Source organism: Typopeltis vanoorti, chromosome 9, assembly GCF_054136105.1.
Source record: "Typopeltis vanoorti isolate ZY-2024b chromosome 9, IOZ_Tvanoo_1.0, whole genome shotgun sequence".
In the NCBI taxonomy this organism is placed as follows: Eukaryota; Metazoa; Arthropoda; class Arachnida; order Uropygi; family Thelyphonidae; genus Typopeltis; species Typopeltis vanoorti.
Genome location: NC_143557.1, coordinates 29,389,822 through 29,417,062, shown reverse-complemented (window position 1 = coordinate 29,417,062; position 27,241 = coordinate 29,389,822). Strand labels below are relative to the sequence as shown.

The following is a 27,241-nucleotide window of genomic DNA, read 5'->3' as shown; positions in this document are numbered from 1 at the left end:
CTCAAGGGGTGTACAGGATATGACAGTACTACATGAAAAAATTACATCATTACTAACTTCCTATCTACAATTTTCCTCCAAATCAGTCTGTTACTTGTCAAGACTCCAACATTATCAGATCTTATATTTCTATCGTCTAAGGCACTTTGTAGCGTATCAATCCACCTATATCTTGGTCTTCCTCTGGGTCGTTTTCCTGCCAACCTGGCAGAGAACACTTGTTTTTGTTGTATTAAAATAATTAAAAGTGATAAATAAATTTTTAAATACACAAATAAAGTCTTTAGTTGTGTATTTTTTTTAGTTGTTTATTTGTGCATAATCAGATATCAGGTTGTGGGAACGTGATCTGTATAAGAGAGTAGATCGCCGAAGAACTTTTTATAGAAAAGTAGCTCACATAGTAAAAAAAGGTTGAACACCACTGCAATATAGCATATATATATATGTATGTTATATGCGATTTAGCATATATATATATGTATGTATGTTATATGCACGTGGATAGGCTTATGTGTTCGTCAGACATGTTTGTAATAGATTTCACGGTTTGATATGAACACAGATGATTAAGAAAATAACTATTTATTAACTTACAAGCTAATATTTTGCTGGTATTATATCCACCATCTTCAGAGCACACAAAGTTTGTTACAAATGCAAAACAACCACAATCTGGTGTAACAGTGGGGCTAGTAAAAGTAATTGCAGCGTGCAACACAAGACTAAAGTCCTAATATGGCACCATCTGGGTTAAAAAAAAAAAAAAAAAAAAATGAAAGTTTTCAAATAGTAATCAAAATGATAATCTTAGAAAGTTTGAAAAAATGAAATAAAATAAAAGTAATAAATGTTAATTTGGTCTTAAGATGACTGTCTCCCAAATCTGTGGTAGAATTATACAGCCATACTTGTCAAGGTTTGGAGTATGTTTTAAGGCTTCTGTTGATTCCAGGAACAACCTCTCTGACATGTAGAAGCTTCTGTGCATTACTATTGTTTCTTTCCAATTGATCCGATGTGCAGGGGTATCCAAAGCATGGTCTGCCAGACCCGACTTGCCATAGCGAAAGTGCCGGATATATTTTTTGTGTTCACTGGGGCACATCTGAAAAGATATCTAGGTTGCTTAACAGACACCAACTACGCACAGTATTTAAACCTTATATAAAATTAGCAACTCTCATCCGTTCACCTAAGGACAAATGCACTCCTTTATCACATCCAGGAGTCTATGAAGTGCCCTGTTCTTGCCATCAAGCCTACTACAGACAGACAGGAAGAACTGTGGACATCCGCCTCAGTGAACACAATATATCTGGCACTTTCACTATGGCAAGTCGGGTCTGGCAGACCATGCTTTGGATACCCCTGCACACACACACAGGATCAATTGGAAAGAAACAAAAGTAATGCACAGAAGCTTCTACAAGTCAGAGAGGTTGTTCCTGGAATCAACCGAAGCCTTAAAACATACTCCAAACTTTGACAAGTATGGCTGTATAATTCTATGCAGTAATAAACACCATATCTTTCCTGAGTACTACTACTATAGTATGCCCATGCTTTAGAGATCTTTGCTTGGCTTTGTGCCAAGAATAGTCGATTCATGCTGAAGGGAAGAAAGAAATAAAGGACATATGAATTGGTGGCCAACACGTGAAATCATGTGCGTCATAGGTAAAATTTTCCAACTGTTATACAAGCAACATAGTAAACTACAATGATCATAAAAGAGAAGTTAATTTTCTGACGTGTAATAATTAACAACTCATCCCACAATATGGATTGATCACTCTATTATTGGAATGGATTCTCCTTCTGTTGACCTGCACAGAAGTGTCGAAGTGTCTCGAATCTGTGGGCGTACTATAATACTTACTATTTTTTAACAGCTCATGTTATCATTGTCTTTGCACGCTAGCAGTGCCATTTGTGACAAATTTTTCTGTATCTTAATTTTTATGCATGTTTCAGTCATAAAAATTAAGTTGCAGCATTTTATGATTCTACTGTGGATAAATATTTTGTTCTGTATTACTTATTATTATTTTTGGTCATCTCCATGGAGTCACTCATTGCAGGAGACATACTCTTACCATTATTCGCACAATACCTGTCATACTCTCCTTAAACTCATTTACTGATGAAGCATTCAAAACAATATCTTGCAGACAATATCTTCCATTGATTGATGACCTTCCAAGCAAAACACCTATTCTTCACCCCCCCCCCCCCCTTGCTAATCACAATCTTATCCAGGGTTGCTCCTTATTCTCTCCCTCCCTGCCATCTTCTGAAAGAAGTCTTCAGTGCCAATCCTATAAATCCTTCAAGAACTTTATGCTTCTATCATGTCCTCTCTTATTCACCTATCAGCTAGTTTTTGAAGCCTATAGATCTTCAATCTGTTCTCATGAGACATATTCCATAGACTTGCCATGATCTTGGTTACTTGCCTCTGGATCCTCTCCATGACTTTTTCATTCCCATGGAATAAGTGACCAAATCTGGAGGCAATAGTTGATACACTGCTCAAAATAATTAGAGGATATTTCAGTTTCTGTCAGGTAATTATAACTATTGGGTACTTTATATATATATATATGAATAAATATTTCTTACTTATGGACAGGGTGTAATTGATGAGATATTGTTTAAATAATTGATATTTATTAACAAATTTAACAAATTATACATTTTAGCATGAAATAATTTTAACAAGAATAGCCAGAAACGCTTTTGTTGATTTTTAATAGGGCATATGGTCTCCATTAACAGCCAAAACAGCAATACATCTTGATTGCATGGACTGGATAAGATGATCAAACAGTTCTTGTGGGATATTTCCCCACTCTTCTGTGAGAGAAATTTCAAGCTCTTGAAGCGATCGTGGTGGCACCAGTCGAACAGAAATGTGGTTACCTAAAGCATCCCAGGCATGTTCGACTCCAGTGAACAGGCAGGGCAGTCCATTCGTTCAGTACTTTCTTCCTCAAACTACCACTCTTGTACCAAATTTTCATGGTGTGAAAGAGCATTTTCATCCATAAAAATGAATTCTTGGCCAATTGCATCAGCATATGGACGAACTATAAGTTCCAAAATCTCATTGCGATACCTATGTGCTGTGAAGGAACCGTTTCTGATGAAATAGAGATCAGTATGGCCACCTATACTTATTCCAGCCCATTCCATCAAACTCCCACCTTGATGTTGGGGTTTTTCATGAACAAACTGTGGATTATTTCTTGTTCCACTTTCACGCCACATCAAGATACGTCGGTTATCTGGTTCCAGACTGAATCTGGACTTGTAAAAAGTACACGAGCCCAATCCTCATTTGTCCAATTGTGGTGTTCCTGTGCCCAAATTTTTCGGGCTCTTTTGTGATTTGCGGTAAGTGGAATGCAAACCATTGGTCTTTGAGCATATAAACCTATGGCATGAAGACGATTTTGAACATTTCCCATCTCCCGAAAGCGATTCCAAAGTCGCAAAAATATGCTTTGATATACACGACATGCTTGAGCACCAACTTGTTGCATTTATCCAGCTTCTAATCAACCAATGGCTCCATGCCATGGATTCCAAGATATCATGTAACTCTGCCATTTTTAACAAAATAATGGGTGGTAGGTGACACAAGTTTACAGTTGAATTGATAATTATGCACTGTGGAAGTGCACATGCAACAAGCCATGCTTTTATACCACATGCTAATACAGCTAAGTGACAAGTCTTAACATAATTTTGTATGTAGTTGTGTGTTCTATAATGTTGTATATTAAGAATATTTTAAAATAAATGTGTTACATTTGTAAATTATTTTTATAACTTTATAATTTACAAGAAAACCAAAATATATTCCCTAATTGCTTTGAGCAGTATATGAAGCTGTATAAAAGTGGAATAATAATCTCTTTATCCCTGGGTGTTGTGTGTTCTTCAGCAGCCATGCAATCTTTTTCTGTTTTGGTCAATTTTGCAGTCTGTCCTCTAAACTTCATCTCCCTGGATTTAGAGAAAGATGTTAAGTTTATTTTTCACTTGGTTAGAGTATAATCAATTTAGTTTAATCCTTTAACCAAGTGTGAGCAAACAAAGTTTGCGCCTGAAAGTATCTTCAGGACTGGGGTAAGGTGGTACAACACCAGGGCACTCCTTGCAAAGGTGGAGCAAGATACTAACACTCCTAACTCAGCTCCCATAATGCAAAACACATCTCCTTGCGGATATGTCTAATGTTATGTATTATAGGGAAGGGCCACAACCCAGACTAGTTTTGACCTTTATTGAGGTCTCTTCAGTGGGAGCCAGGCCCAAGTGGAGATACCAGGCAGAAGCATTAGCAGGTCATCTCTACCTATAGGAGTTGCCAAATGGTGTGCCACCCTTTTTTAATAAATTACTCCGGATTTAGAGAAAGAAGGGTGGCACACCATTTGGCAACTCCTATAGGTAGAGATGACCTGCTAATGCTTCTGCCTGGTATCTCCACTTGGGCTTGGCTCCCACTGAAGAGACCTCAATAAAGGTCAACTAGTCTGGGTTGTGGCCCTTCCCTATAATGCATAACATTAGACATATCCGCAAGGAGATGTGTTTTGCATTATGGGAGATACTGAGTTAGGGGTGTTGGTAGCTTGCTCCACCTTTGCAAGGAGTGCCCTGGTGTTGTACCACCTTACCCCAGTCCTGAAGATACTTTCAGGCTTAAACTTTGTTTGTTCACACTTAGATAAAGGATTAAACTAAATTTAATATAAATTTATTATATTCATCTCCCTGTTCACAGTCACTCCTCACCAATTTTTTACAATTCTGTTCCATTAATATAGTAAACAGCTTATGATCTTGATCTCTTCATCCCAGCATGCATGTATGTATACTTAGGCACGTTAAACTGGCAGCATTTACTTTTATCCATGGTGCAGTCTGCTATGTCCCTAAGTTGTCCTACAGGATCTGTACACCATCTTCACAGACTGTCTCTCTTCCCAGATTTGCTTCATTTGTAAATAACTAAATTGTTCTTCTTCTTCAGCCTTTTCCCATCTACTACTAGATACAGGCCTTGTTAATTCTGCAGTCCTTTCTGTCTTTAGCCAGTGTCCACTATCTTATGTTAAACCTTCACAGATCTTTCCTTTAGTATTACACGGTGATCAACATTCATTTTAGACAAATTGTGGACTCTACAACAGTGTTATAAATGATAATTTTTAATTTCCCAATGTTGATATTAAGGTCATCATCAGGAGTTGATGTTGATACACGCGCGCGCGCACACACACACACAGTGAGAGACAAGCTAAATTGCATTTCATACAGTATGCTAAAGAGACAATTTGATCAATGGTTATTCTACTGGCCTGACCTCTAGTGAAAATAAAATACAATTAAATTAAATAAATGAAATAAAATAACTACATCAAAGCTCTATTCTATTTAAGACAAAATCAGAGAAACATTCTTTAATGAATTTTCTATGATCCTATTTATAATTAACTCTTAGGGAGAAAGATTGAGTGGGTAAATATGTGCCTTCCATATTCTTAGGATTTTTAGACTCTCATTATTAAGATTAGGATGGTCGACCTTAATATGAAGGTTGAAACATTGGGAAATTAAAATTTTTTATTTATGACACAAAACTGAATGTGAGAATTACAGAGGTATTTCCCTATTGAGTGTTCCTGGTAAGATAATGCAAGCAAAGTTGAGAAACGGTTGAGAAGAATTGTAGAAGAAAAGCCTGGTGAAGAACAAGCTGGATTCTGGCCAAATAGAGGTCTTCATTTTATGACAAATAGTGGAGAAATCATGGGAATATAACAAAGATCTCTATTTGCGTTTTTTAGATCTGAGAAAAGGCATATGATAAGGTGCCAAGAGAGAAGCTATTCAATACGCTACAGTTATATGGTGTCAATGGGGCATTATATCAAGCAATACTTAGTCTTTATTTGAGTTGTAAGTCAGCAGTTAGAATTGAAGGAAGTACAGGAAGATGTTTTAATGTTAAATCTGGTGTGAGACAAGGATGTACATTATCCCCTCTATTATGAAAGAAGTAGTATTAAACATGATATCAAAATTGGAGATGTTAATGTCAGCTCTTTGCTTTATGCAGACGATGTTATACTTATCAATAAATCCGTTACGAGTCTGCAAGATTCCTTGACTAAATTGAATCACTGTTGTAACAGATATGGTATGAAGGTCAGCAATAAAAAGATAAAGACAATGAAAATAGGCAGAATCATTGAAAATGTCAACTGCATTGTGAACAGAGAACCTGTGGAACAAGTAAAACATTTCACCTACTTAGGCACGATTTTTAGTGAAGATGGTAAATTAAATATGGAAATAGACAACAGAATCAATAAAGCTGGTATAGTAGGAAGTCAATTGAATAAATTCATATGGAATAAGAGAAATTAGTCGGAACACTAAATTAGCTGTATACAAGACAGTGTTGAAACTTATGGATCTGAGAGCTGGGTCAGAAGTAAAACACTTGACCAAAGACTAGATACCACAGATATGAGAATCCTCAGAAAGATTAGAGGCGTGAACAGATGGCATCAATGGCAATATCAGATTTAAATTAAAACAATGATATTAGGAAAGAACTTGACATTGTCAGCATCCAGGAATGCATTAGTAGAGCTAATCTCAGGTGGTATGGTCATGTAAACAGAATGGGCGAGGAAAGATTAGCAAAACAAGTGTTGTCTGCCAAGTTGCCAGGAAAACGACCCAGAGGAAAACCAAGATATAGGTGCATTGAAACGGTACAAAGTGCCTTAGACCAGTGCTTCCCAAACTTCTGGACGTCAGGGCCCCCCTTTATAAAAATTAAGATATTTCACGGCCCCCTCAAAAAAATATCGTAATTGAGACATATATTATGATAATATTTATTGTATTTATATTCAGTACTAATTTATAATTTATATCCAAAAATATATGCAGCGAATATTGCAAAAATCAAATGCAAATATTACATTTTTAGCATCTTACATACACATTTGACATGGCACATTATCTCAGATTTTTATATAGATAGATATATTGTTATTGTACATTTGCATATTGTACACAAGCACATGAAATGTTAGACGATTAGTAATAAAGAAAGAATTAAAAACATAAAAGAAGTTTAATAATAATTTAATGTGATGGATGTGGTTCAATACTGCTACATGAAAAGGCCATATCAGGTGAAATATTTGAAATGGCTATTCTTAGATTTCTTTCCAATTCTTCCATTGATAAGCAGGACCTATGTTTATTTTTAATTATCAATAACGATGAAAATGCTGTTTCACAAAGGTATGTAGATGTGAAAGGAATTAACATATTTAAGGCTGCGTTTGCTAACGAAGGACATTCTTTTTGTCGTCGAATCCAAAATCGGATAAATCACTGTTAAGAAATTCTGATTCGATTGTTGAATCTGCTGTCATATCAATTAGTTCTTCTTGAGATGACCATGGAAGATTGCTAAATTGTAGAGAAGGAGCAAATGGTGTTCTCAACCAATCATATTCTTTATCTTCATTCGAATTAGGAAAATATTTTTCGAAAAAACCATAGAATTTCTGAGGTGGTTAATTATTATCCTTTTATTTTCTGTTGATAGTCAAATATTATTTTCTTTAACATATTTATGAAGAGAAGTAAACATTTCCGTTTTATTATCCTTTTTAAAACCATGCAGAAAGTTTACTTTGAAATGCTTGGAATTTAATGTTAGTGTTAATATATTGGTGCTTTTTCCTTGCAGAGAAGGATTCAATTCATCACCTTTTTAAAAAAATCCGACAGATAAGAAATGAAACACAACCAATTTTGATCACAAAAATTAGATTTTTGTGATCAAAATCGGGATTCAAACATGTGATTCTTATCAAGAAGAAAAATTCGTAGTTCATCTTTCAATGTTAAAACTCGTTTCGGAACTTTTCCGCGGGACAACCACCTTACTTCTGTGTGATATAAAAGAGTGTCATAATTGGAATCCATCTCTTGGAATAAAATACGAAACAATCTTGTATTAGTAGCATTATTTTTATATAATTAACTACAGTAGAAACTTCTGATAACACTTTACTCAGCGATTCTACCATTTGTCGAAATCCTAAGTTTTCTCTATGGATAAGGCAATGAACATGTCTTGCATTCGGATAAACTTTTTTACTTCTGCTACAAAGCCTGAAATTCTCTCTGTCATGGCTGCGACACCATCAGTGCAAATTCCGATGCACTTTTGCCAATCAAGTTCATATTCTTTAAAAAATTATTCACTTTTTCAAATATATCTTTTCCTTTGGTTGTACCGGAAAGATTTCTGCAAAACAGTAGATCTTCATGAATTTGAAAATTATAGCGGTATCTAACAAAAACCATTAAATTAGCGTCCTTTGTATTATCCGTAGAATCAAGCTGAATGGCAAATGCATTACTTTGTTTGATTTGTGAAATTAATGTAGACATGATATTATCGGCAATGCAATCTATTCTTCTTTTAATTGGGTTATTAGACATAGGAATTTTTTTAAAAAAGTTCTGATATTTCGGAACCATAGATAGTTTCGCAAATTTTTACTGCTGCTGGTAAGACGAGGTCTTCACCAATTGTATGAGGTTTCTTTGTTTTTGCAATTAACAAAGCAATTTCGAAAGATACTTTTACTAATTTGTCATTCAGTTTAACATGCTTTGAAAAACATTTAGTTTGTCGTTTTAATTCTTCAGCCTTTGTTTGCAAAGACTCAATTGTCTTACTCTTATATTCCCCATGAACAGTATCTAAATGGCGACAGAGTTTTCCGGGTCGCATGCAATCATTTGATGACTGTTTACAGCCGATTATACATATGGGTTTGTTTGGATTATTATGTGATGGTACAAACCCATATTTCAAATAAGAAGGATCGTATTTTTGAATTTTTTCATATGACATTTTTTGCCTCTTACCATTTGGTGCTGAAGATGACGGGCTGTTCTGGTAAAATATGAAATCCTTTTTTTTTGAGTCTGTTTCTGCTTCGGATTGTTTGCTGGATTTTTTTTTTTTTTTTAACAGCCACTTATCCATTTCAGGGTTAAATTTTTAACGTAGTCTAGATCATATAATAGCACCACTTACCGATACTGGCACACCATAGACTAACAACGTGAAATTAGTGAATATTACCTGAATAAGGGAATCCCCGGACCAGGAACGTTTTTCTCTTTTGTGACTTTTCTCCCTTTATGGTAATTAAGCCTAACGTGAAACAGACAGCAAAGGCAGGTTATTAAAATGTGCATATGATTCGTGCGGTATTAACAAAAGATCGCGTGACCAAAAGATAAAAGCATAGCTGACAATTGAGTTGAAATGCTAACTCTCTTCAACCGAATTCCATATGAAACTGCCATAACATTCACTATATATATATTTCTTAGTTTTAACACGATCGGTTGAATTTTATTGCTGCCTTGCGAAATCGAACTCGCACACATCTAATTAATAACAATAGTTTTTAGTTAGATACTGTGTTTTTCGGTGCAACATATGGTTTTGCTTGAGTCTATATATACAGCATAGTTTCTGTATGAGGGGACATGTGATTCATTAATTAGTGTCATTTTTATCTTAGTTGTCTCTAATTGCACTATTTGTTGAGAAATATATTAGCAGACTGCTCATACCTTAATCACGGACATAATAAAAGTACTTGTTTTTCTTGCCTCTGTAGCATAGTGACTGTTGGGGAGTGATGTTATTTACTGCTGCAAGCAAGTTACTATTGCCCCACATGATCTTGTTTAAGCTCTATTTCATGTGTGAAGTATATGCGAAACTTTTATTGGTAACGGGAAACTAGCTCGAATGACAGTGATAATAAAAAAACGAGTTTTGATATGTATCAACAACAGTCAATATCAACAGTCGCTTGATTACGAACGTGTGATTAAAGGGACGGGAAGATTTGGAGCTACCCTGGAGAGCATTCAAAGTAAATACAATTAACCACTTCTTTGAAATGAAATTTATATGAATGAGCATATATTTAGTAATATTCATTAAACGCCGAAATAGCAAGAAGCAAAGTTTGTGAACCAACACCAATGTGTGAATTTTTCCATTAAAATATAAAAAATAACAAAAAAAAAAATAATAATAAAAGTTAAATACGTTTCTTTTAAGATAAGAAAAATCTACTTGGTCTTAAAACATTTTAAATTTGTTTTCATTATTTCACGCCCCCCCCCCTCAACAAAACTTACAGCTCCCAAGGGGGGGGTGCAGCCCACAGTTTGGGAAGCGCTGCCTTAGACGACAGAAATATAAGATCTGATAATATTGGAGTCTTGACAAGTAACAGACTGATCTGGAGGAAAATTGTAGATAGGAAGTTAGTAATGATGTAAATTTTTCATGTGGTACTATCACATCCTGTACACGGTAATGGTAGGATTTTGATGATGATGATGATGATTGTATAGTCCATAATTTGTCTAAAATGAAAATTTGCACATCTTTCCTCCATCTTGTTATTTGTCACCCTTTCCTTTGCTTTGTATCCACCCTGCTTAATTTTGTTTCCATCTTTCACCTGTTAATCTGCTGTGTTCAAAACCCATCTCTATTTACATACTTTGAAGTTCTTCACAGTATCTTCTACTTGATTAATTACTCTAATTCTGTTTGTTTTTTGTTCTGTGAAGCATTTTCTCTGCAAAGCTGTTTGAGTCACACACAACGAGGGTGCTCGTGAGTCAAGCACAGTGACATGTATAAGAAGAGCTCCTGATTGGGATAAGTTTTCTAGGAATGATTAAATATATATGCGTAATTGTTTGAGTAAGAGAGGCTGCAAACGTTGTGCGCTACCGGTTTTTTTTTTTTGCCAAAACTTAATTACGAAATCGTTATTATTAGACTTAGTAACCTGCAAAAATGGCGGCGGCATTGTCATTCCATGACTTAAATTTAGATTTTAGTCGTTTCGTTAAGTATGAGGTCTGTTATATGTATTCTTTCGATTACATAAATGATTTGTGTATATTTGGTGAGGATGGAAGAAGGGTGTGTGTGAAGTGTGACCTGAACAAGGAATTGATGAATGCAAATATGAAATTGATGACAGAAGGTGTTAGTAGCGAGTTTGTTGCGGGGAAAATGAGTGCACATTTGAAAGAGAAGGATAGTGAGAAAGATAGGCAAAAAAATGTTAAAAAATCAGTAAAAAAGAAAAAGAGCAATTTGAAAATCGTAATGGATGTTAAAAGGGACGAAAGTGAGGTGAGAGTGGCAGAAGGAAACGAATTTAAGAGAAGGAATGAAACTAGAAATGGTGTGACGCAGAAATCGAAAGCAAAAAAAATCGAAAGAATGGATGATAGCGAAAAAAAGAATGAATGATAGCGAAAGTTTGACGCATGTTGGACTGAAAGTACAGAAACAAAGAAAGATGAATGAGTGTGAAAATGGGAAGAATGATAGCAAAAGTTGGACGCATGTTGGACCGAAAGTAGAGAAACAATTAAGGATGAAGGAGAGTGAAAGTGAGAAGATGGGGTCGAGAATTTGAAAGATTGAATGATAGAGAGAATGTGTCGCGAGATTCAGAATGTGAAATGGATTGGATGAGGCAAGAAATGAAATGGATGCGGTATGAAATTAAGAAAATTCGGGTAAAAACTATTAAAATAAATAATGATGGCATGAAAAAACTATTAAAATAAATAATGATGGCATGAAAGAGTTAACAAAAGACGAGCAAGTGGCGTTGTATGGCGACCCCATTATTAAAGATGTGCTGGAGGATAAAATGCACAAGGTATGTTTTTTAGGTCCTAAAATGAGTAGAGTGATTGAGGCATTGGATATGAGGCAGGATCGAGCAAAAGAGTTAATAGTATTAATAGGTACGAAGGATTTGAGAGAGGACAAAGAGTATGTCAGAATGGATATGAGGAGGCTGCTTAGAAGGATAAAAGAGAATAGTGTGACAGGAAGGGTAGTTAGCGTGTTGCCTAGGTATGACTGTGGTGAAATGAGGTGGAGAGCAAGGATTATGAATGATATGCTGGCTGAAATGTGTGAGGAGATGGGAGTATAGTTTGTTAATGTGTGGAATGAGTTTGAGAGACGAAATGAGCTGTATGGGAAGCGATGGACTGCATTTGAGTGGTTACGGTGCGAGTCGCTTTGAGAGACTGCTGCTGGAAGGTAGAGAAGTGAATAGAGAGAATGAATCGGATCGAGTGGGAAGTGATGTGGAAGAGCGGGAGAGTAAGAGAGGAGAGATTGAAGAGGTGGTTATGAATGGGGAAGTGAGTGGTATCAGTATAGAAAATGAGAGAATGGATGTGCAAGAGGAGCAGGGAAATGGGGAGGTTCAGGGTGGACAGGGATACACAGCATGAGAAAGGTGGATGCTCCAAGAGGAGGTGAGCATGTGTAGGCAGTAAAGGAATGGGATGACCAGGGATCAAGAGGAAACAGTTGGAATTGAAAAGAGTTTTAAAACGAAGAAGCAGAATGGGAAATGGCCCCAGTTGATCATGGAGAGATCACATCGAATGAGTGGTGTCAGTGGAACTAGCCGTAGATCCAGAAATGAGGTGTTGTGTTTGTATACAAATGCTAGAAGCATAAGAAACAAGGCAGATGAAATGGTTGCACTAATTCCGTCTGTTCACCCAAAGATTGTCAGAATAAGTGAGACATGGTTGGAAGAGGACGGCATCCTGACAGGAATAGAGATGGAAGGGTATGATGTGTTTCGTGAGGACAGAAGGGGTGAAAAGGGATGAGGAGTGCTATTGATGATAGAGAAAGAGTTATGTCCATATAAAGTAGAGATGCCAGAGGGAAATAGTGCCAGTGGTTTTGAGGCAGTATGGTGTGAGATTGAGGTGAATGGAATCAAATACTTGGTGGGATGTTGTTATAGACCAGGTAATGTGGTGATAATGAAACGTACAATCAAATTAGCCAAGTAAATAAGAAAAGGGTGATCATTATGGGTGATTTTAATTATGGCAATATAGACGAATGATGATAGCAACTGGAAGTAAAGAAAATGAGTTTCTTGAGTTTTTGAGAGATAACTACCTCAGACAGTATGTAACAGAGGGCACACGAGAAATGAGGGTCTTGGATTTGGTCATTTCATCAGAGGATGTAATTATAAATGAGGTGTCAAATCATCCACCAATTAGTGAGAGTGACCATGAGGTGATTACCTGGGTGGTTGCCAGCAGTGCGAGGACCAATGTGATAAAAGAGTATATGTGGAACTACAAGGGGGGGGGTGATTATGAAGAGCTCAGAAGACAGCTTGCAGGTGTAGTATGGAATGAGGACTTAGCTGGAAAAGAGATCAATGCAGTTTGAGGGATTTTCAAAAACTGTTTAGTACATGCAATGTCTAAATGTATTCCAAGGGTGAGACGGTTAAATAAGGTGGGTGCGAGATGGATGAATAAAGAGATTGAGCATGCAATACAGAGAAAAAGGGCATTGTGGAGACAGCATAAGAGAAGTGGAAATAACCAATTCCATGAGGTCTACAGAGACCAAGCATACCTTTTGACTTGGTTGGTGAGGGTAGCTAAAGAGAGGTATGAATAGCAGTTGGCTAATGAAGTCAAAAAGAATCCTAAGGAATTCTTTCGATATGTAGCCGCCAGCAAAAAAAAAGAATAATTATGGAAGGATGACATTGATTGGAAAAAATGGGTTAAAGACAGCTGATGCAGAATGTGTGGTGGAGATACTTAATGAACAGTTCATAAAAATCTTTCAATCTTGTGAATGTGACTATATAGAGGGATTGAGAGCAGTTGATGATGGGGAAGGGAGACTGACTGTAGGTGAGCAAGAGGTGTATGGGGAGTTGAATAAACTAGATGTTAATAAGGCTGTGGGACTTGATAATATATCACCACGTATTTCAAAAGAATGTGCCAGGGAGTTGACACCTGTCTTGACATATTTTTTTAATACGAGTCTTGCACTCGGTCAAGTTCCTAAGACGTGGAAGGAGGACAAGATTGTGCCACTTTATGAAGTGGAACAAGATTGTGCCACTTCATAAAGGAGGTGATCGAACTTAAGCATCAAACTATAGGCCTATCTGTGTGTAAGGCGTTGTGGTTAAGTTATTGGAGAAGCTTGTGAGAACTAGGATCCAGAGTTGGGTTGACAACAATGGTATTATCTTTGATGGACATCATGGATTTGCTAAAGGGCAGTCATGTTTTAGTAATTTACTTACTTATTACAATAAAGTGACTGCTTCTTTGGACAGAGGAAAAGGATACACAGTAATAAACTTGGATTTCGCAAGGGCTTTTGATAGAGTACGTCATGATAGGTTGACAGTCAAACTAGAGCAGATTGGGTTGGATATTAGATTAGTGCATTGGATTGGAGACTGGCTATCTGATAGGTATCAACAAGTTGTGCATGATGGTGCAATATCCAGGAAAAGGAACGTCACTAGTGGAGTGCCTTAGGGGTCTGTTTTAGGGCCATTACTGTTTAACTTGTATTTTAATGATATTGGTGAAGATTTGGATGGAGATATTCATTTGTTTGCAGATGATACAAAGTTGGGATGAACCATGAAGAGTAGTGAAGATGTTTTGGCCTTACAAGAAGACTTTAATAAATTGAGTGATTGGGCATGGAAATGGGGATGCGAGTTCAATGTTGCAAAATGTAAGGTTTTAAAATTTGGAAAACAAAGATGGGATGCAGAATTTATGCTTCGTGAGGATATATTGTTGGAGGTAGAGGAAATAAGAGATCTGGGTGTGATAGTGGATAAGGATCTAAAATTTAGGGGACACATCGCCAAAATTTTGAAGACAACACAAAGGCTTCTGGGAATGATGTGGAGGACACTGAGGTGTAGAAGTAGGGAGATTCTTGTTCTGTCGTATAAGGCTTTGATTAGGCCACACATGGACTATTGTGCCCAGATTTGGTTACTGGGTTTTCAGAAGGATGAAGAGATGTTGGAAAGGGTCCAAAGGTGACTGACTAAGGTAGTTTCTGACCTCTGGAATGTCGAGTATGAGGAAAGATTGAGAAGATGTAATTTGCAGAGTCTAGTGGACAGGAGGAAGAGGGGAGATATGATAGAGACCTACAAGTTGGTAAGGGGTTGTTATATTTTTCAGTTTTGGAATCCATTTTTTCCTTCCATTAATCTCAATTTGATCATTTTCAGGGATTTCTTTTTTTTTTTTTTTTTTTCTATTATTTGCCAGCCTGGTTGGCTGAGTAGTTAGCGTATCCGCTCTCCAATCAAGAGGCTGCGGGTTCGAATACTGTCGTGGGCATGGACGTTTGTGATTGTCTGTGGAAAAAATAGTGGTGGCGGTCGGCAGTAGATGGTGCTGGTGTAGTTGCAGTCAATTGGTGGATTGTGAGTGGTGGAAGCAGTGTTGTAGAGTAGGGCATGCCCTCCCTTGATGAGTCTTTGGACTCCCTGGAGGTGACAAATAATAATAATAAATAATAATTATGTTTTGAATTTCTCTTAAATTATATTTATATTTTTTTTTAATTTAAGATTTTGATTCTGTATTCCATTTCTCCTTAAGGAAAAAGAAAAACACCTGAATATTTCCTCTTAAATAATTTTTTATTCACAGGTGTACAAATTAAGAAGAGGACCAAGCACTGGACTCAGCATTTTATCCTTCCCCATTCCCATATATTACTTCTCAATGTCTGTATCAGCCACCATCTTATCAAAATCACCAGCATTGTATCCATCCCTATTTGCTCCATTTTATGCAACAGAGTCCTCATCGTTATCTTCCTATCTTGTGTTATTGGCCTTGGGGCCTGTTATAACCGATCTCTTTCTCACAGGTTTGTATTCAAGGATTTGTTTGGTGATTCTACTATTGTCCATTCTTCAGTTTCCATTGCCATCTATAGTTGTGGATATATTCTATTATTGGTTGTTGATTCATTTCTTTTGTGATTTCTTTATTTCTTTCATGATATAACAAGGTGCATCCTGCAGTCCCCCTCATTTCTGCTGCAGTTATTCTTCTCTCGTTTCCTTTACTGATCGTCTGTGCCTCATTTCCATAAGTCGGCACTGGTCTTGCCAATGTTTTATAAACTCTTTCTTTTAAGGTTACACGGTGATCAGCATTCATATTAATTAAATTAGTGAAACAAAACACACGTGTTAAAAAGATTATTTTACTGATTAATAATAAAATAATAACTTTACGTTTCGACCCCTGTATTGAGGTCATCTTCAGAAGGATACATTCAGAAGTATAAGAACAAGCTACATGCTGTTGCACTCTACACAAGTAAATTACATCTACCTTGTTAACTAATCTTTTTTCTTAGCCTGCCCTCTAGTGGGAAAAAAAAATTAAAAAAAAAATAAAATAAAAAAATTAAAATAAAAATAAAATAAAAACTACAATAAACTCTGCTAAAGTCCTCATGTACTAGGATTCTTCTGGAATTATACAGTTATATTACGATTATCTTCTGGATTTGTACATGTTGCTATTGAATGTTCAAGGGAAAAAAAAAAAAACACTTAACTAGGTCTTGTATTGAGATTTTTCTTTGTGGTTGCTATGAAGGTTGTAGATGGGTCCTCCACATTCTTGGAATTGTTAGACCATTAGAGTTTTATAAACTCTAATCCGAGTATGTTTTGTATATCTTTGAGGGTTTAAAAACTTGATTTATAATACTTAAAGCTCTATTGAAATTTGTAATTTACATATCTGTCTTTTTCTTCTCTGTAGGTTAGGTGATATCCAAGGTATTTGAAAGAGTTTACTTGTTCAATAATTGTTTTGTCCACAGAGATTTTGCTTCTTACTGATTCTCTTCCCTTAAAGACAAGTACCTTTGTCTTCTCTTTTGAAATTTCCATGTTAAATTTTTTTACTATTAAATTAAGATGATGGCTAGAGTATTGTAGATCAGTTTCAGAGGTTGCAAGTATAGCCTGATCATGTGCAAACAGTATTGTATCTATTTAAGTTAAGGGATATTACATCCCATATTGTTTCATAGCCAAATAAGAAACTCAAAGAGTTTCATGCCGAATATAGAAACTATATAAAGTTCGGCAAGTCCAAGCGTAAGCAAATACCTGGATAGTGCAACACCTAACCCATTTGATAGTGCAACACTGAGGCAACTCATAGTAAGGGTGGAGCAAGCTCCATTCACTATTCTTGGTATTTACCCATAATGTGAAACCCAGCTCCTAGGAGCTGTATTACTGTTCTACATTATGAGAGAAGATCACTACCCAGACTGGTTTCAACCTTTATTGAGGTCTCATCAGTGAGTAAGTAGACCTAGATAATACCAAGTTTGTTGCGAACAGAACTTACATACCTTATTATAAGAATTGCCAAGAAGGTGTCCTAATAAATTACTAATTATATGAAGTGCCAAAGGCTTCAATTCGGTGACATGAACTTATTTAAGTTAAGGGATATTACATCCCATAATGTTTCATATTGTTATATAGTTTCTATATTCGGCATGAAACTCTTTGAGTTTCTTATTCGGCTATGAAACAATATGGGATGTAATATCCCTTAACTTAAATAAGTTCATGTCACCGAATTGAAGCCTTTGGCTCTTCATATAATTAGTATTGTATCTATTAATTCAAGGTACCAAGAAATTATATAGTCCCAAATTATAGTGCCCCAGTCCTGAAAATACTTCAGCCGCAAACTTTGTTTGCTTACACTTGGATAAACGATTAAACCAAGTATAATTTCTTGGTATCTTTTAATTTATCGTATAACAAGTGGAAAAACTTCCAACAACTTTCTCTAATCCAGAGTGTTTTAATAATATGGTGTGACACCTTTTGGCTACTCGTATAAGAAATTATGACTTCGGCATTACTTCAGCCTTAGTGTTCACCTCAGATATACGTTGATGATACAGTGATACTAGCCTGATCTCTTTTTGCTATGCTCTTCACCAGAAGAACGGCATCTCCTAATGGGGATATCTTCCTGTTTAATGCCAAGATTCCCTGGAAAACAGAAGCCAAATACCTTGTTGTACTACTGGACAGAAGTCTAACCTTCAACCACCACATCAAGGCCTTATGTGCACATGCATATTGTATAATAATACCTTTTTGCCTATTTTTGTACTGCTATAAAAGCATATATTATAATTTTACATATATGTTGATACTGCATTGCCTCCATGTTGACCCCCGGGGAAACATGGTGTCGTAATGAGCCATGGCAAAGTTGATACTAAGCAAAGAGCCGGCAGAAAGCTATAAAGTGCATCTCCCAATACGTTATGTGGCCAGCGTGGGAGATGCTAGCATTACAATAACATCTGCTGTTTCATCATTGGCAAAGAATTCGTATATCAACGGCAACGTGAAACAACTGGCAGGCGGAAGATTCTGAATACAGCTCAATGGCTGACAGAGTGAGCCAAGTTAGCTGGCTATTGCAGACATGGAAGAGATTGGGGCCTCACCATGTTACTATCTTCTATCCTATAGTCGACCATGAAGAAACGGAAATATTTTACATCCTATGCTTTGGAAGTTGGAATCTCTGCAATGTCCCAAGCTGTAAATAGTTACAGGGAAGAAGACACTGAAACTGTGATTAAAATGAGCATTGCAAGTGCACTCTATGATGATATCAACCTAAATCCGAAAGGAAGGTTGGAATCGATATTCCTCATTTGAAAACAAGAAACAGAGTCTTGAAAATTGGAACTTGGAACATGAGAACATTATATAAACTAGAGAATTTAGACAACCTTATACAGGAAATAAAAAGACTTAAAGTTGATGTGATGGGAATTAGTGAAACAAGATGGCCTAACATGGGACAACTAGAGAAAGATGGATTTACATTTGTATATTTTGGCGGAGAGAAGCATGAATATGGAGTGGGTTTTATGATTAAGAAAGACATCTTTAAATGCGTAATGGGGCTGTGGCCCATAAACGAAAAAAGAATACTTATTAAATTAGCCGCAAAGCCTTTTAACATAATAATTATCCAGGTTTATGCCCCTATGATGAATCACAATGATGAAGAAATAGAAGATTTTTATAATAACTTACAAAAATCTATAGAATATGTAAAATCAAATGAAGATACTCATAGTGATGGGTGACTTGAATGCAAAGGTTGGAGAGGGGGAAGAAAATCCAGTTGTTGGAAAATTTGGACTAGGCGACAGAAATGAAAGAGGTGAGAGATTGATACAATTCTACATTCAAAACAACTTGCACATAATGAATACTTTCTTTCAACATCCAAAGCGCATACTGTATACTTGGACAAACTCAGATAACTCTATAAGAAACCAAATAGATTTCATAATGATAAATAATAGATACAAAAATAATATAACCAACATAAAAACATACCCAGGTGCTGATATAGGTTCAGACCATAACCCTGTTGTGTCCATTTTAAAAATGAAACTAAAAAACATTTCTAAAAACAATCATACTGAAAGACTTGACTTCACAGCTCTGAATATACCTGACAACATAATGGTGTTTAACTCAGAAATTAGGAAGAAATTAGATCATGTAGGATATAAAACAGAAGACAATATACTTTGTAACACAGAAGAAATTGAAAACAGGTGGTCAAATTTTAGAAGTGCAATATATAAGACAGCTAACAAGGTTATCCCAAAAATTAAATACAATAAGAAAAAACGCTAGATGACTGAATCAATACTAGAACTTATGAATGAAAGACGAAAAAAGAAAAATACACAACAGTATAGAATACTCAATAAAATTATAAAAAATGAATGCATGAAGGCTAAAGACAAGTGGCTAAATGAAAAATGTAAAGAAATAGAGGAATTGGACAAGAAATACAATAGTAAAGAAATGCATAAATCAATCCAAGCCCTGACAAATAAAAAGAAAACTGTCAACCATAATCCTTGTATAAAAGATCAAAATGGAAAAATGCAACTAGAGACACAAGATATCATAAAAAGATGGAAAGAATATGGAAAAGAACTGTTTGACTCTGATCGCACAGATGCACCAGATATACAAAATATAGATGGTGAACCAATTACATATGAAGAATAGAATACGCTCTAAGCCAAATGAAAACAGGTAAAGCATCAGGCCCTGATCAGATCCCTATTGAATTGTTGAAGAAAGTAAATGAAAACACACTTAGTGACCTAAATGTTATTTTAAATAACATCTATGATTCAGGATACATCCCTGATGATCTAAGGAAATCCATCTTTGTCACTATTCCCAAAATTCCAAAACTTTTGAATGTACAGAATATAGACTAATAAGTTTAACAAGCCATGTTACAAAATTACTGCTGAGAATAATCCTAGAAAGAATAAAAGGCACTTTGTCAGTAGAAATAGAAGACACTCAATCAGGTTTTCAAAAAGACAAAGGTCCAAGAGAAGGAATCTTCAATTTAAAAACATTATGTGAAAGAAGCCTTGACAACCAGAAAAACACATATCTTTGTTTTATTGATTACACCAAAGCATTTGATTCAATAGATCACAAGAAATTAATACATATCCTACAGAATAACGGGAAAGGAAAAGATCTACGTATAATTACAAATATATACTGGAATCAAATGGCCTCAATAAGATATAAAAACACATATTCTGGCAACTTTGAAATCAAAAAAGAATAAGGCAAGGATGTGTCTTATCACCCTTACTGTACAATATATTTAGTGAGCAAGTTTTTAAAAATATTTCAGAACTGAAGGTTGTAAAAGTTGGAGGTAGGAACTTCAACAACTTCAGTTATGCAGATGACAGTTCTTATAGTTGATTCTGAAGATGATCTTCAAAACTTAATCACAGAAATTTACAACAGAAGCTTTGATTTGGGACTGATTTGGGACCTAAAGAAAACAAAGTGCATGATTATATCAAAAGAACCGATAAATAAGAAACTGAACATAACTGTTAACAAAAAGAAAATTGAACAGGTTCAGTCTTTTATATATTTGGGACAAATGTTTACAGACAGAGGAAATTCCCTTAAAGAAATAAAAAGAAGAATAGAGATAGCAAGAAAAGCCTTTACTGATATGAAAACTGTTCTAACATCCAGAGACATTAATATAGACAGAAGAAAAAGATTAATAAAATGCTATATCTGGTCGAGCCTTCTCCACAACAGTGAAACTTGGACTCTAAATAAAGAAGCAGAGAAAAAATTAGAAGCTTTCGAAATGTGGACCATCAGAAAAATGTTGAAAATACCATGGACAGAGAAAATGAAAAATGAAGATGTTTTAAAGAAAACAAAAATGGAAAGAACATTAATGAAAATAAATGAAGAGCGAAAACTTAAATATTTTGGACATCTAACCAGACAAGAAGGCATTCAGAAATTAATATTAGAAGGGAAATTGGATGGAAAAAGAGGGAGAGGTAGACCCAGGAGAATGTGGTTCGAAGACATTAAGGATTGGACTGGCTTGAATTACCAAAAATGTTCCAGAGCAGCAAAAGAAAGTAAAAGGTTCTGTGACATGGTTGCCAACCTCCTTCTAAGAGATGACACTTGAAGAAGAAGATACTGCATTCCTTGGCTTAGTGTTGCGTATTTTGTGTATTAACTTATATTGTTAACTATTTTTGCACTACTGTAATAACCATTGACCTTGTGTGTTGTTGTGCCCTCTGCAGCAGTTCTGTTTATCTGTAGATGCTTCTTTGTGGAACTAGATTCTTGTACAGACATTTTTACAATTTTCTGTAAATGCTAATATATATCATTTACAGAAAATTGTATGGCACAGTATGACCTGTGTTGTTCTTTGTACAAATAAACTATAAACCAAAAAGAAAAACCTTATGCGCAAAGACATTAAAAGCCATCACCCAGCTCTACCCCGTAATTAATAGGAAGTAAACTAAACACTAGGATCAAATTGCTTCTCTACCAGCTGATGATTCGTCCCATAATCACATATGCCTCTCCAGCTTGGAGTCATACTGCCAATACTAATATTCTCAAATTGCAACGAGTGTAAAACAAATGGCTTTGTATGATTTTAAATGCTCCATGGTTTGTCAGAGATATCCAACTTCATTGAGATACAAATATCCCTTATATCTTCTCTTTCCTCCAATCTCTAGCAACAAAGTACTTCTTAAAAACATCTACACACCCCCAGCGAACTGGTGCAGGAAAGTTACAATGAGACTGATTTTTACAAACACAGACGACCAAAAGCCATATTAATTTCTAATATAGATATGTAAGCCCTTCCATGGCAAGCATATAGCTCGTAAACTTTTCACTTACTGTCTCCCTGTCAGATAGTGGGGAGTATAAAAAGCCCCTGGCTTCACTCTTAGAACCAGCAATGTTAATCTTAGTATCACCTCAGGGTTTGTCTCCCACTGAAGAGACCTCAATAAAGGTCGAAACCGGTCTGGGTAGTGACCCTTCCCATAATGCATAACATATACATACCCATAAGGATATGTGCTTTGCATTATGGGATACTAAGGCAAGTGATGTGAAGTATCAACTTCTATATATGAGTTGCCCCAGTCCTGAAAATACTTCAGGTACAAACTTTGTTTGCTTACACTTGGATAAAGGATTAAACCAAGTATATAATTTCTTGGTATCTTTAATTTATAGTATAACCAAGTGGAAAAATTTCCAGTATTGTATCTATATTAGTGTATTTGTTAATTGGGATATAACATGTACTGTGAGTCTCCCATGTCTTACTATAGAATCCATATACACTGCGAAGAGAGTGGGTGATAGGCTACAACCTTCTCTTACTCCCCTGTTTTTAGGTTTCCAGTTAAGAGATTCTTCCACTAACTTTTACTGTAATCATGTCATACGTATATGTATCATGGATAACTTTAATTAAGTGATGAGGAACTTTTATTAATATCATTTATTAATATCTCAAAGTTTATTGTGGTTAACTCTGTCAAATGCCTTAGAATATCAATGAAAGCAATATGGGTTTCCACATTGTATTCTTTATGCTTTTCCAATAAAATTTTTAAGGTAAAGTATCCATCTGCACAATTGCACCCCTCTCCTTAATCTATTCTGTTCTTCTCCTATGTTATCTTCATAGAATTGGGACAGTCTATTTTTCAGAATTTTACTATAGATTTTATATCCAGAGTTTAGGAGACCGATTCCTCTATACTTTTCACAGTTGTTAATATCGCCTTCTTGTGTATAGGAATAACTATTGCTGTGTGCCAGATTTTTGGTTGCAGTTCACCATTCCATATTTTGTTTATTAGTTTAAGGAAATGAATTTTGAGGTTTGGGCCTGCATATTTGATAATTCAGTATTTATCCATTCTTCACCTGGTGTTTTATGGGTTTTACAACTTTTTAGAGTAGTTTCTAACTCATCTATTGATATATAGGATCCAAGAGTGTCTTAATATCGAAGTTTAATGTTTCAAAATCTTTATTATGAGTCCAAAGGTAATAGCTTAGCCAGATATTCTGATTAATGGGTGAAAGATGTGCATTTTCTCTTAGATCTCTATTTAAATTGTTTAATAGTTTAAAAGTTTTGGACTGTGGACATGTAATATCTGTTTCAAGTTCAGAGACAGAGTTCTCCCAAGACTGTGTGTTTTTCTTACAGCTTGTTTAGCAATTGCTTTTTATCTTTTGATAAAAATAATTTAAAAAATTAAAAAATAATTTATCTTTTAACTGAGATTTTGTTGCCAAGTATTTTTTAAAAGCATTCCTTTTGTCATCAATAATTTTGCAAGCTGATCATCCCATCTTTAAATTCCTTTTCTTCTCTTCCATTCTCTGCAACAGAGTTCTAACCACTCTTGCTCAGTTTCCAAGGATGGCACCTAGTTCTCCCACCATCAGACCTGTTCTGAAAAATTTCCTCTGTATTAATCTTGTAAAAACCTTTCAGTAATTTTTATCTCACTCATATCACCACTTTTCCGCCTGTCAACAAATTTCTGTAACTCACCAATCTTGAACATTTTATTGTAAGGTTCATTCTGTTGACCTGCTACCATCTTGATTGGTTACTTCTGGATCATCTCCACCTCTTCCTCATCATCAAGAAATGCAGGTGACCAGATCTGCACAAAGGAATTATAACCTGCTTGGCTGTATTACCAAGTAATCCAATGATCTGCTTTAGCCACTTTTGCTATGTGTCCTCTAACTTTCCCACTAATACTCCCAAATCTCTGGCTTTACAATTTCCTGGAGTACAGTTCCATCATTCTTTTATACAGCTGGTAATCTTTTCACCCCAACATATATAATCGTACACTTTGCCATATTAAATTGACATATATTTTGCTTTGCCTAGACTGTCAGTCTATCCAAATCATCCTTCAAAATTTTAACATCATTTGTATTAACTGTTACTTAATTTTGCATCATCAGCAAACAACTGAACAGTTCCTTTCATATATCATTAATGTACAAATTAAATAGTAGCAGCCCAAGAACAGTGCCCCTAGCACAGTACTAGTCATAGGCCTTCTTCTGGACTCTTACTTCCTAGTAAACTACTCTCTGATATCTCTCCAACTATTATCTGCCTCACCAACCCTATATCCATCCCTATGTGCTGCAGTTTATTGGTTGGAATTCCATGTGGTATTCTGTCAGTCTTTTGCAAAGTCTATCAGTATCACCATAAACCCATTGCCTTTATCCAGCTCAGCTGTCACTGTATTATAAAACATGAGCAAGTTACTGAGGCATGACCAACCCTTCACAAAATCATTTTGTCCCCCATTCAGTATTCCATTTCTATCTGTCCATACCTGTATTTTGCTCTTGACCAACTTCTCCACCACCTTAACAACTCCTGATATGTTGGTTGGTAATTTGCTACATCAGTCTTAGAGCTTCTTTTATGTAGTGGAACTATCCCCCCCCCCCCCTGTCTTTTCTATTCTCCCTTGGGACTAACCCAAAACCAAGACTTAAATTAAACAATGTGGTCAAAGGCACTGAGAATTTCATAGCACCTTAACGTAAAATTTGAGTTGGTATGCCATCTACTACCATAACTGTATTCACATCAAGGTTCTATAATATGCTATGCACCTCCATAGTTTCATTTACCTCATTTCCCATATAAGTGTTGCCTCTCTCACTACTGCACTATATCCACCTGGATGATATACTTTTGTCACTTAGTAAAATGCTATTATTTTAACCGATTCAGTTACTTTCCTACACATTAGCATGCATTATAATTATTATTATGGACTCCTTAGACTCATCGAGGGAGGCCTAAACATGTCAAGAACTATTCAGCATTCGCACAGTATCTATCATAATTTGAACTCATTCACAGTCATGGCACCCACAACAGACTCTGGCAGCTTATTCCACTCATTCACCACTCTTCAAGTGAAAAACCTAGTTCTAACACTCTTGCTCAGTTTCCATGGATGGCCCCCTAGTTCTAAAATTTCCTCTGAATTAATCTTGTAAAAACCCCTCAGTAATTGGAATGTCTTAATCATATCATCCCCTTTTCTGCCTATCAACCAATTTCTGTAACCAACAGATCTTCAACCTGTTCATGTAAGGTTCATTCCATAGCCCATCTACTATCTTGGTCACTCACCTCTGGATCCTCTCTATCTCCTCCCCATCAAAAAGAAACCCTGGCACCCAGATCAAGGCACAGTAGTCAAGATGGAGTCTTATCAAGGCTCGATAAAGAGGAACAATAACCTGCATGTCTCTACTTGTCAAAGTATTCTTCAGTAACCAAGTGATCTGATGAGCTGATTTAGCCACTTTTGCTATGTGCTCCCTAAACTACAACTCCCTATCCACTAACATTCCCAAATTTCTGGCTTCGTCAGTTTCCTGGAGTACAGTTCCACCAATGTGGTATACTGCTGCTATTCGTTTCACTCCAAAATGCATAACCCTTACACTTTTCCACATTAAACTAACATCCATTCTACTTAGCTCAGTCTGCCAATCTATCAAAATCATCCTGCAAAATTTTGACATCATGTGTGTTCACTATTGCTCTACCCAACTTTGCATCATCGGGAAATAAATGAACAGTTCCTTTCAGATCCTTTCTTATATCATTAATGAACAAATTATATAGCAGTGGTCCAAGAACAGAACTCTGTGGCACACCACTAGTCACAGGCCTTCTTTGGGACTCTACTCCTGAATAAACTACCCTCTGATATCTCTCCATCAACCACCCTCCTATCCATCTCACCAACCCTATATCCATCCCCATGTGCTGCAGTTTACTGATTAGAATTCCATATGGTATCCTGTCAAAGGCCTTAGCAAAGTCCAGCAGTATCACTGTAAACCCATTACCCTTATCCAGTTCAGCCATCAATGTATTATAAAATGTGAGCAAGTTACTGAGGCATGATCTACCCTTCACAAAACCATGACCCCCCCCCCCCCCATACACTATCCTATTTCCATCTATCCATTCATGTATTTTGCTCTTGACCAACTCCAATACCTTGACAATGACTCCTGATATGCTGATCAGTCGGTAATTTGCACCAGCAGTCTTGGAGCCTCCTTTATGCGATGAAACTATTTTCTCCTCTTTCCATCCCCTCGGGACTAATCTAGAGGAGACTTAAATTAAGCAATGTGATCAAGGGCACTGACAATTCCTTTGCCACTTCACGTAAAACTTGAGCTGGTGTACCATCCAATCCCACAGATGTATTCACATTAAGGTTCTGTAATATACTATTCACCTCCATTTTATTCACCTCAATTCCCCTATAAGCTGTTGGTTCTCTCATTCCTGCAGTATCGCGGTTTGGATAATATACTCTTGCAAAGTGTTTGCTTACTAATTCTAGTATTTTGACTGATTCAGTTACCTCCCTACCATTGGCATTCCTTAAAATCATTCTGCTGTATACATTTTTTCTTATACTTGCAGAATATCGAAAGAACTGTTTGGGATTCTCTTTAGCTTGTGTTGCTAATTTTCTTTCATAATCTGCTTTTGCTTTTCTTACCACACTAGTTACCCTTCTGGCCTGTGCTTTGTACTGTTCGTGCACCTGCAGGTCACCTTTCTCCTTAAATTCCCTCCACAATTGTTTCTTTTTTTGCAGCTCAAGCTTAATGGTGTTATTCAGCCATTTAACTCCCACTTGATTTACTTTCTGGACTCTAGGTATGCAGTC

General features: G+C 36.0%; 1 protein-coding gene across 3 annotated transcripts in view; it reads left to right on the top strand.

Annotated features, from left to right (window-relative positions):
- The window catches only part of LOC150102943 (uncharacterized), a 149,276-nt gene that overhangs the window by 35,992 nt on the left and 86,043 nt on the right, over positions 1–27,241 (top strand). The window contains exon 2 of one of the 3 annotated variants that reach the window (XM_090397388.1): positions 2,760–3,399. The exons of the other annotated variants lie outside the window; for them this stretch is intronic. The gene's annotated coding sequence lies outside the window, so the exon portion shown is untranslated. The remainder of the gene's footprint in view (positions 1–2,759; positions 3,400–27,241) is intronic. 3 annotated transcript variants of the gene reach the window in all.